Here is a 12,645-nt window from a genome sequence, read left to right as displayed (position 1 = left end):
GATGTGGGTTGCGAGCTTACATTTGATGTGGGTAACTGATACATACCCTTATCAAAGGCTAATTTTTCCCCAATAGCAAATAACATACCTCATTATAATGTGTTTATTTTGTGAATGCCAAATATCACATGTGTACAAGTATGTATTTGTTACGTCAATGTTTGGCTATCATAAAATAACTAAGACCATTAATCATTGTGTTTTTGAAGGAGAGTGTGACACCTCTGGATCATCTTGGTCACACATACTGACCACGAAGCATCAAATTTTTTTTCATTTTCCCACAGTCCATATTTCAACGCAGTTGAGGCTGTGAGCTTCAATGACGTCAACACTAGTAATTGAATGTGCAGGCGCCACTATCATCTCCTCATTTCCAGTATTTACCAGCTGGGACGGTCACATCTTTGCACCGTCCAGGTTGTATATATTTGAATTTTTATTACAGTATGTAATTGAGGACATATATCCAACATATTTTGTGAAAACATTTCTTATTTTTCAATACAAAAACAAAATGACAACAAAGGTTTTTTTTTTAACATACAAAACATGTATTCTGCATATTGTGCATCAAAAACACAAAAAAAAATAACCCATAATATATTGCTTGGTTCCTTACAGGTCTGCCAAATCAACATTACTGGAGAAAGATTCCTCGGTTGTATTTTCATCAAGTTCTGTGCTGGAGGAGTGTGTGGCCATTTGCCCTGTATGCATTGGGGGAAGGAGTGTGGCTGTTTGAAGAGGTCAACATTGATGTTGTAACAGATGGAGATGGTTGATAAGGTTGGTTTTGAAAAGACTCACCCAAAAAGGGTTGGGGCACAGTTTGGTGATGTTGTGAACTAGTTTCTGAGTCACTTAGCTGGCTGAGATATGATTGTGTAATATTATCACCTCTTTGCAGATGGGTGTGCAGACCAAAGTGGCTAACCACAGGTGGCTGCTGCCTCGAAGGCAGAGTGTAGGGCTGTGGATGATGGAAAGGACCACCACTACTATCCCCCACAGACATGATGAAAGAGATGTTTCCATATTGTTCGCTGTAGGTGCTGTTAGGAGCAGACATTTGCCCATAATGATGGCTGTAGGCATGGGCTGGAGGAACACACGAAGGTGCAGACCTTTGCAGATAATGATGGCTGGAGACGGGCAGGAGGAACCCAAAAAGGATTAAACATTTGGTCATGATGATGGGTTGAGGCAGTAGCTTGAGGTCGATAAAAAGAACTCACCATTTGTTCATACGGATATGTGGAGGTAGGTGGTGGAGGCACAGCAGAGGGTGCAGGTGTGTGCTGATGTTGTGTTGGTGGTACATGTTCGGACCGTGAAGATAGTGTACCAACATTGTTCTGATGTTCTGATCTGATGGCAACTGTATTTGATGTTGGCCTGATCGCCATTGTTCAATTGGGACTAGAACCTGGCTTGGTTCCTGCTCTCCCTGGCTTGCATCAAGGAGGGTCAATATTGCAGCCCGTACCCGTTCCTGCCGGTCTTCTGGAACATTTGCTAGGCAGGGAGAGAGGGACCGACAAAACCTTTCAACAGAATTTTCAGGTGTCAGAGAATTCATGATGGCTTAAAATCACTCATCAATTATCTCAGGCAACATACTGTACGTGGGTCGTCATGTCGCCTGGTTCGTCTATCTCGGACATTGTGTGCAAGATAGCGAGGTAGATTTGATGTTGCTGATGCCTGTGGTGCTGGGGCTGCTGCTTGGGATGTTGTTGGTCCCAATATTTTGGTGCTTCCCTGACCAGCATCAGTGGAGGGTTCATCAGCATCAGACACCTGTGACGCCTGTGTTGGTGGAGTCGGATCTGCTGAAGGTTCAGTCTCCGATGCAGAGGTACATGCCGCTGATCTGACTGGTGTCGGTGAATCATCAGAGTCCTTCAGGTTGTCATCAGTCCTAGGAGAAAACAGATTGTACAATGATTTTTGCTTTTTCTGAAAACCTTAGACCACCAAAATAGTACAATTTGCATTTATGCCAACATATGAAGTTATGTATAGATCATGGTTCTTTTTTCTACATTTACATATACATATGTGTATGCCTTAAGCTAAATTTTAACATTTAGATAACATAAGTGTTGTTCAGCGAATGTATGTCCTTTTCTTTATTATTATCTACATTTTATTTAATAAATATACACAGTGTTGTAATGTTATTATGTTAGGCAAAACATAATTAGTCACTTACGGATTGAGCTCCATGATTGGGCGTAGAAAGGCTAAGTTGCGGTTGTAGACTTATGGACGCTTTTTGGAAGCTCCTGACGTGGAGGGGATAGCTGAGCGCCATCGCCGTTTAACCAAATCCACTGTAGAGGAAGTGAGAAAACACAAAAAAAAGTCACATAAAGCAAAAATGTATAAGCTTAGTTAAACAACAACACAATAGTTTAAGATATGATAAATTTTAAAAATTATTTTGTAAGGATCATGATGTCTGGACACAACAAATGCAAGAAGCAACCTTTTTTGTGACTGCCATTACAACTAAGAAGTGTGTGGCCAGTTTAAGCCATGTTGTGAGACAGCAATTTCATATCTTGACACCATGGCAAGTTTGCAAATCACATTCTAATAACATAGCCTTCATGACTTTGGCTGTGTAAAACAAAAATATTTCCAAAATTAACAATGCCCAGCAGCCATATGTAAGGCCTTGCTTGGTGTGAAAAATCTTGTGTGGTGTTATTAATGAAGTCAAAACATTGGATTAAGCACAGTCAGACAGCCAACAGTGTTGTGTCCAGCCCAAAATTTTAAAAACATAGACTCAAACGGACTACTATGTTTGAATAATGTGTGTATGGCGGATTTATCACATCGGGCAGAACATGATGATCCTTACTTGTTCAAAATTTCTACATTTAAAATGTTTAAATATACCAATGTCAGACACACTTATTTAACATATTACATCAGTGATTTACAATTTTCAAAAATATTATAGCATAGTTAGGCCTAAGCCCAACAAATATGATATTGGCCTTGTACATGCAAAGTTGAAAAACATAAATCTAAACATGTGTTTGTTGGTCGCGCAACATGATAGATATAAAGCACAATGTAAATTATTTGCATATGTTTAAAAATCTTTAAACATTCTTTTTAATAAGGAACATCAATGGGGTAACTTACCAAACTTTGCCTGCTTTGCTGGTGAATATGTGGCCCAACCAGGTCTTGGGTAGAGCTGTTCAGCAATAGCAAACCAAGCACGTTCGATCGCCAGCCTGTCATGGTATCCCTCGGATCGTGTGTCCCAAAGTGCGGGATGTTGCTCCACAAGACTTATGAGTCTTTCTGTGTCCACACGAGGGGGCCACAATAAAGTCCAAAATCAACACACTTGAAAGATCGCACCACTGTGATAACTCTCCAACTTCACTTCACAGCCAAGACTGCTGTCTAGACTTTTCAAAAGTTTGGCCCAAGAAATGTCTAGACACCTGTCCATTATTGATACAATTGTTTTGAATGTTAACCCTATAACTTTAAAATTGCACATGGACCGCACACGGACGGAATCCATGTGCGGTACGTGTTTACATGCACCCATTGACTTGTATGGGTCCATGTGATCCGTGCAGTTGACAAAAACCGGACATGTCTACGTGTTTTGCACACGCACACATGGTCCGTGAAAACACGCAGACATCTGCAGAGACCCATTCATTTGAATGGGTGTACGTTTCTATGGTACGTGAGAAAACTGTTACTACACGTACCGGCGACACTGACATGTGAAACCGGCCTTTCTGGAAGCGCGTCGCTAATTCCGCCCACCTGTGACCCCATCACATGATCGTTGGACACCAATGGGTTGGCATGACAGCAAGAGGTTTCCAGCAGACCTCTATTGTTGTCATTGCCAGATTGCTATGAGCGCCGCCCTGTAGTCAGCACTCATAGCAAGTGAGCATTTCTGCTACACACAGGCGATCTGATCATCGCCGCAGTGATTTTTTTATTTGTTCTATACCTTGAACTTTCATTGCTGATATATTTACGGCGTGGTGGGTTATAAAGTGTTTTGCTACCATGGAAATATTGCGATTATTACTATTTCCTTTTAGTGTGCCTCAAATGTTCGGATATGCGCGTCTTTAATTTTCTTGTGGTGCAACCCACATATGTTAAATTACAGATCTCACAATCTATTTTATAGACCACATTAGTTGTATGACAATTTATGAATTGCTTTATATTATACATTGATGAGTTTTTCTTGTCAGTGAAGGTTTTACTTGTAAGTGCATGTTCACATGTGCTGCATGATGTGGTTCCGCACTTGTAGAAGCCATTGACTTCCAGCCATGTTCTCGGTTTGGTTCTGGTCAGAAATAGTCCCGGGAGATTAAGCTTCCTATTGTAGGTGCTCTCCTAGCTACCACATTAACCCTGCTGTTCTGTTGGTCAAAAATGACCGACCTTGAACTTCAATATTCTTTAAAATATTCAAGATGCGGCTCTGAAACCCGTGGCCGACCGACCCATCCTCATTTAAGTCAATCAACCACAAGTTTCAGAACCGCATCTTGAACACCCCAAAAAATACCAAAGTTCAAAATAGGTCTCCCCAGACCGAACAGAACAGCAGGGTTAATGCCCTCCCGCAATATATTGGATAGTGTAGTGTCCTCATAGAGCGTTTATTGATAATATGTTTTATTTGATTGAATTGTGGGCTATATTGTAAACAGATGAATGGTTTCTTTTTTTCTGTGATCTTTTATTTTCCTATCCTGTCTCCTAGGTACTAACATGCTTTCTCTATCTTTTTTACCCACTATATTTTCTGGGATCCATCTGGGATATTTTCTTGCACCTAATTTAATTTCCAGTTCTTTAAAGTCTTTATTCATATCATCTGCTCTGCTACAATTTCTTTTTTAGTCTAGTGTACTCCCCCACTGGTATCGACTTGATGGTGTGTTTGGGGTGGCTACTTGTAGCATGCAGGACAGTATTCCCACTGATAGGTTTTATATGCGTTTTGCTAATAATTGTATGACCTTCTATGCCTAGTAACTCCAGATCCAGGAATGAAATATGTTTCCTATCACACCTGTGAGTGAATTTAATATTAAATTAGGAGACCTGAGCCGCCAGCGTATCCCTGTCTCCTGTGCAGACCCTATCAGTGGCCCCCTCTCCCCCCAAGGGAGGTGGATTGCACCAGTGTAACAATACAACAAATAAAAGGGTATACAGACAAGGTAACTAAAAGTCTCAAACTCACCAAATGCTCACACAACCACAGAGGAAACACAGAGAAGGGAAGAGAAGGAAAAAACTAGGAAGGAAAACAGGTTTAACATGCAACCAAAACAGCAGACACCAATCTCTGTAAATAAACCTCCAACTCCAAAACTACGCTTCTTCAACCTCCAAGCCAGGCAGTAGAACTGATCACTGACAATAGCTGAAGTCAGAACTGGGTCTATATAGAGGATCAGATTACAAAATCCACTTCAGCTGAGAGACCCAGCTCTCAGTAACTCAGCAATAAGGTTAACTCCTGCACTGCTGGCACAAAGCAGCCCGGTCAGAATACAGGTGAAGAGCTTCTGTTCACTGTGTGTGAACGAGGCCCAGAGCGCTGCGGTTCTCTGGAACCTCTCTGTCGCGGTAGCCCTGTAACACACATCTCCCCCCATATGATGAGCAGGTCATCGATGTATCTGCTATACCAGACCATGCCCCCAGAATTAGGATAATCCACACAATATATATATTTGTACTCCAAAAAGGCCATAGTCAGATTGGCCAAAGATGGGGAATATTTAGCCCCCATCGGGACACCAGTCTTCTGTAGAAATACATCATTATCAGAAGAAAAAATATTGTGGGTTAGCAGAAAAAAAACAATCTGCAACAAATTTTTTTTTAAATCTTGAGAATATTCACTGTATTTTTCAATATGGAATTCCAAGGCTCTCATAGCCAGTTCATGTGGTATTCATGTATAAAGCGATATAACATCGCAGCATAGCCATGTGTATTGGCTTTGCCACTTTATTTGGAAAAAGTTTTCAGGACTTCCCTGGAGTCTTTAATATATCCTGGTAGTCTTAAAACAAGTGGCTGCAGCAGTGTGTCAACCCATTCACACAAGTGCTCATTGTATATAGTTGTTGTATGTGTTATGTCATTTATATGTATTATGACGTTTTAAAGATTTGTAATTTTTCTGTGAAATTTTGATTGGTGCAGACTCTGCAATTAATACCAGGTGATCAAATCAGCTGTGTAAGAGTATATGGAACACCTTACAAGAACTAGAAGGTAGATGTAGGATTAAGCTGTGATAAAGATCTTAGTTGATCGAAACGCGTTGCTTATACCTTTCTTTTTCGCTGCCTATGCATCCATGATGTACAAGGATTCTTTGATGATTATGAAGTTTTAACTTGGAAAATAAAGACTTAAGGAGCTAGAACCACCACTTCATTCCATATATTGTATCCACTGCACGTCGGGTCAGGACGAGTTCCGCGCACCTGTGGTATCCGTGAGCGGGCAGAGGCTTAGCCTCTTTTTCTTTTGTTTTACTATAAATACATAGCATGTCTGAAACTCTTTGCTAACACGTCAGGAGGATAATAAGAATGTCAGATATTAAAAGTGGAACTTGATTGAGTTTGTGTGGTAACCTGCATAATGAAAAAAAACCTCAAACATGAGATTTGAACCCATGAAAAGCTCCTCTTGATTGATTGAGAGTCAGCAACCTTACCATTATACCACAAGCTGAAATGATACCCTGCATTGATTTTTTTTGGCTGTGAAATCTATGCACACTCTCAGTAACTGGAAAAATCATTTTGATTTTAAGGAGCTGGAACTACCACTTCATTCCATATATTGTATGCTATGTATTTACATGGTAAGTCACATGGCCAAAGACATTGGGTGGGAGACACTGATTTACTATATATCTATTTCCAAGTGACTGTACATTTACTTAATGTCATAGGAAATGGTCTAATGATCAAATTAATTTATAGAATAATTTTTTGCTTTGCATCCACCCAAGAACTGGCTGCAAATTCATGAGCACTAGGGGTCTGACTAATCCTCTGTGTGCAAGGCATGGTCCTTCTGTAGCAGCAAAAACAGGAGCATCGGAAAAATGCACAGCGACGGTTCCAGCGATGAACGGAAGGAACGGGTGGCCAAGTGACTGGATCCAGCTACCAAATCCGTTCTTTTTCATATTGAGCATGCCCAGAACCTTCGTTTTCAATTCTGTAGACATCTCTCTCTCTCTTTCTCTCCTCAATACCCGGCACTGCCGCTGTCACTGTGATCGGAACGTTCAGCTGCATAGAAATACATGCAGCCGCACACTCCGGTCCCGAGTGCAGGCGACAGTGTCGGGTATTGAGGTGCGAGACTCGTGGGAGTTTCTCGCAAGTGTGACCCTGGCCTTAAACGCAATGTCTGTTTAATTTAAAAAAAATGGGAAAAAAATGGCTTTTACAGAGACTGCCTTCAACAGAAACTGCTACTAATCTTGTTGTGAGAATTGTTTTGTTTTACTGACCTGAAGAAAAACCCGTTGGTGTGGCAGAATTCCGGGTCAGGATACACGTCTTGTAGCCCACCCAAGCCAACAATGGGGGTTCGTCACGGGTCGCTCTCATCATGTCACTCATATTGCTAAAACTGACTTGAATATTGATGATGTGATTGTTTGCACTACCTCAGAAAAGACTTGAGTTTGCCCTTAGAGGGAATGTTGAATTGTTGCACTTTGCCAGAATAGAGTTAATGTAATAGACAGAATTAAGTTTACATAGTTGATAGTATGTAGCTAGAAGTCTAGATAAGAGTAAAATGTTTAATAATGCACTTTTGAATAAAATAAAAGGGAGCTCGTCACAGAACATCAGCTAGGCGGAGATGGTATGAAAGGAGAACAGCTGAGCAGGCGTGAGAGTCTGTAGCTCCTGGTAGAAAGAAGGAACTGAGATGTACTTGTGAATCAATTGAAAGAAAATGCAGTTAGCCCGTGGGGGTTGACAGACTGTCCTGCATGTAGAAAAGAATAATTGTTTTGCACTTGAATAAAGATAAAATGTTTGCTTTTACACTTAGTGGATAGTATACCTGTATGGGTAATTGTGTTTCATAGCCAGTTAATAACTGTTTTCTACTTGCCTTAAAAAGTCGTAAGCACAACGTAAATATGTTATTGTTTGCAACGTTCAAGTGTTCTCACCTCCCATAAAGAGAAGCATAGTTAAAGTAACTTGTTTTATAGCATTTCAAAAATTGCATTTCTTTTTGCTAATGTATTGTTGTTTTCTTTTCCCAGTCCCGGAGTACTGAATTAAAGGGGAGTGCAGCAGTGCAACAGTCCTGGTCATTGCAGTAATGTCATTCTTCCACCAGGGGGAGTGATGTTACGTCTGAAGGCAATAAAGGAGATCACTTTACCAGGTATCACAAACCACACAACACACTTCACACTCCAGTCCACCAGGGGGAGCTACGCTCCTATTTATTAGGGCACTCCTCACAATTAGGTAAAACTGGTGGTCTGGATAGGAAGATAGGCAGAAGCGAGCTGAGCTCAGTGAGCTGCTATCTGAGCTCCGCTTGGGTAGTTGGTCCCTGACAGGAGTGGAATCTTGCCAGAGGCCTAGACAGAAAGCCACGGAGCTGCGCCTGCCCCACGTGGGGCAGCATCCTAAGAGAGAGACATTGAAAGAGAATTGTATTGTAGAGGGTGAGAAACTAAGTCATAGCAAAAGGAGAGGAAACCAGAAGGAGTTCTGCCCTACACAGGCTGCCTTCTTCTGAGGCGCAGGATCCGGTAGCCAGAACACCGAGGGAGCAACAGTCTCTATGCCTTGCTCCAGAGACCGGCAGGACAGCTAATTCCACGTTACCTGCCCGACCTATACCCAGGAGGCACGGTGGCAACTTGTGGGGGCTGGGGCGTGCTAGAGTCCCTGTAAAAAGCCTCAGGCCACCAGTCATACGGGTTTGTCCAATCCATCAGGGGGACAGAGAGAAACATAACACCTACAACAGTTGTGGGGACCTTACCGAGAAGCTCAGCAGGAAGGCACTAAAACACTCAGGCGCTAGAGGAAGGCTACTGATTTCCACCTGGATAAGGGGACTCTGGATTTGTATTCAGACCGACCGGACTCTGCCTGCCCTGTGATCTGGTGCTCTGGACTGTGGATGCTGAAGCCTTCAGTAAAAAGGTAAAGAGACTGCAACCTTGTGTCTTTGCTCTTTACTGCGCCTTACACCATCCACCATCTATGCTCTGGGAAGCCCTGGGGACACACTTCACCTGTGGGAAGGTATACCATCTAGCTGCCATAACATCACCACAGCAGACCCCTAAGCAGCGTCGGTCACCCTGACCGAATACCACAGGTGGCGTCATGAACATTTTCCCTTTAAAGACCTTTCCCTTTTATCAATGGACCTCCCGAGGGCCACGGACCGGGTCAGCCACCGTGACATCCCCCTTGAGAACCGAAGGACGCGGTACCGAGTACGCCACAGCCCTTGGGGGCGATCCATATATACAGCACTCAGCCTCCTATCATGTGTATATATATACAGCACTCGGCCTCCTATCATATATATACAGCACTCAGCCTCCTATCATGTATATACAGCACTCAGCCTCCTATCATGTATATACAGCACTCAGCCTCCTATCATGTGTATATATATACAGCACTCGGCCTCCTATCATGTATATACAGCACTCGGCCTCCTATCATGTATATACAGCACTCAGCCTCCTATCATATATATACAGCACTCAGCCCCCTATCATGTATATACAGCACTCGGCCTCCTATCCTGTATATACAGCACTCGGCCTCCTATCATGTATATACAGCACTCAGCCTCCTATCATGTATATACAGCACTCCTCCTCCTATCATGTATATACAGCACTCGGCCTCCTATCATGTATATACAGCACTGAGCCTCCTATCATGTATATACAGCACTCAGCCTCCTATCATGTATATACAGCACTCGGCCTCCTATCATGTATATACAGCACTCAGCCCCCTATCATGTATATACAGCACTTACATCCGGCTCTGCGGTTTGGGGGGTTAATTGCTGTCACTAATAAATGATTGCAGTGCGGTTCTCTATGTCCGGCTCTGGTCACATCTGTTATTATACAAGAGGCACAGCACAGAGCCGAATCCTCTGCCCCACAGACACCACTGACCCCTGATGGGCGACACTGAGGGCAGAGGGGCTTGATGGGTTCTCCAGAGGTTCCATCATTATGGGAGGAATAATCGCTGCAGGTAGAGCTGATTTGTCCCCATGAATACGGATGTAATCGGGGCGGAGGGTCGGATATAGATGAGAATGGAGTCTGCACTTATGTCTCATGAGAAATACAGAATTAGGAATATAAACTCACCGGTTGTTATAGTCCAGAGTTGTATTAGATGTGGTCAGATTATCAGCAGCATCGCCCATTCTGAGGATTCACCTACAGTAATAATAATACAACAGACCATGTAATCACGTATCAGTAGGATTCCTGTGGTGAATGCGCTCTCCAGCCATTGTTTCCTCACTGTCCCCCTGCTAGTAATCAGTAATGTGTAGTGAGAGTATTACATTACTGACCAGTCACCGTCATTTACCGTTTCCAGCTTTCTTTGCCTCATTCTGCGTCTCATAGACTAACACTGAAAGGTGACCTCCGGCCACAGAGAAGTGGAGTGGAGCCGCAGTAGACTGGAGCAGCGCTGGAAACGGCAGATGACGGCGGCTGGTAAGTAATGGAATACACTCTACACACATTACTGATCGCTAACAGGGGGACAATAACCACATCGGAGGCTCCTGTAATCACACGGGTCTCCAACTTACATAGTAACATAGTAACATAGTAACATAGTAAGTAAGGCCGAAAAAAGACACTGTGGGGGATTTATATAAAGCCGGCTGGAGTAAGGTGAGCTGCACGCTGTATAGTTATAGTTCATGAGAACAGGATCCAAAAATATTGGTGCTGGGGAAAGATTAGATAGGAACCAGTTATTAAAAAAGTTGGATCCCACCACGGATAAAGACACCATTATCTGCTGTGGAATGATGTCTTACAGATTTATCATTATCACTCATCGCACGAGACATAACACCCAAACCAGGGCAATATCTTCTGGAGATGCCTCATGGGAATCTGTCAGCACAATCCTCTCTGCAGCGCCCCAGAGACCTGGTCGTTGCAGTATGACGCTCTGCCACTAAGGGGAGTGATGGTACGTCTGATGGCACTAAAGGAGTTCTTCTGACCAGGTATCACCAGCACACATTACACTTCACACTCCGGCCACTAGGGGGAGAAAAAGGCTTTAATTATTGGGCCACTCCTCACACTGGTAAAACTAGGGGTTGGATAGGAAGTTAGTCAGATGCTGACTGGGTTGGATTCAGGCAACATCCCGTGGCAGGGGGTGATGCAGGGAGAAGACACAGGGGGGTCCCTGTCAGGCGTGGGAACCTGGCAGTTGCCTAGCGAACAGAGCAGTACGTTACGGAACCGCGCCTGCACATCCTGCGGCGGTATCCAGGAGAGAGACACGAAGAGAAGGATATTATGGAACAGTGAGAAATGAGATCAAGCACAAAGGAGAGCTAGTAGGAGTCGTGCCGTGAGACCGAGGCAACATCCTACTGAGGCGCGTAGCTGGTGGCCGGAACACAGCGGGAGTAACTGACTCTAGGCCTTACTTCGAACTCCGCAGGACAGTTAATTATAGGTTGGCTGTCTACCTTAAATTTCCTACGAAGACATAGGGGGCAACGCGTGGAGAGGGGCGTCTCTAGGGTCCCGGAAGAGCTCCGAGCCTTCCCGTCATACGGGTGCGTCCTAGCCATAACATACCTGGGGGACGAGAAACTAGTAACATCTGGAACTAAAGAGAGAGAGAGCTGTAGAGAACGAACGAACGAGAACAGCAGTTGTGAGGACTATTCCGAATGCTCAGCAGGGTAGCACTACAACACACGGGCGCTAGTGGTAGGCACTGAATTCCACCTGCAAAGGGAACTCTGGATGTGCCCATCGGACCAGCCGGTCTCAGACAGCCCTGTTAAACGTGCTCTGGATTGAGGATCCTGAAGTCTTCAGTAAAGAGGTAAAGAGACTGCAACCTTTTGTCCTCGTTATTGACTGCACCTCACACCATCACCATCCACCTTGCTGGGAAGCCCTGGGGACATACTTCACCTGTGGGAAGGTATACCATCCAGCTGCCATTCCATAACCCCAGCGGACCCCACAGCAGCGTCGGTCACCCTGACCGAACACTACAGGTGGCGTCACGAATCCCTGACAAACTGTACCACCTTTATTGGACGCCCCTTAGCAGGGTCGCGGACCGGGTCTAGCCACCGTGACAGCCTCAGAACCGAACCAGAGAGGCCCGGTACCGAGAACTCGGGGCCCTGTGTCTGGGGGCGCTCCATCTCCACAACTGTTTATATGGTCGTGTTCCTCTGTGACCATACTGAGAAGACACAACAAGACCATATACACAGATTGGGGGTTGGGAGAATTGTGCCGACAGATTCCCTATAAGAAAGAAAATTCCATCA

The sequence above is a fragment of the Ranitomeya imitator genome, chromosome 2 (assembly GCF_032444005.1).
Source record: "Ranitomeya imitator isolate aRanImi1 chromosome 2, aRanImi1.pri, whole genome shotgun sequence".
Classification (NCBI taxonomy): domain Eukaryota; kingdom Metazoa; phylum Chordata; class Amphibia; order Anura; family Dendrobatidae; genus Ranitomeya; species Ranitomeya imitator.
The sequence above is the reverse complement of the archived record's forward strand: the minus strand, read 5'-3'. Positions refer to the sequence as shown.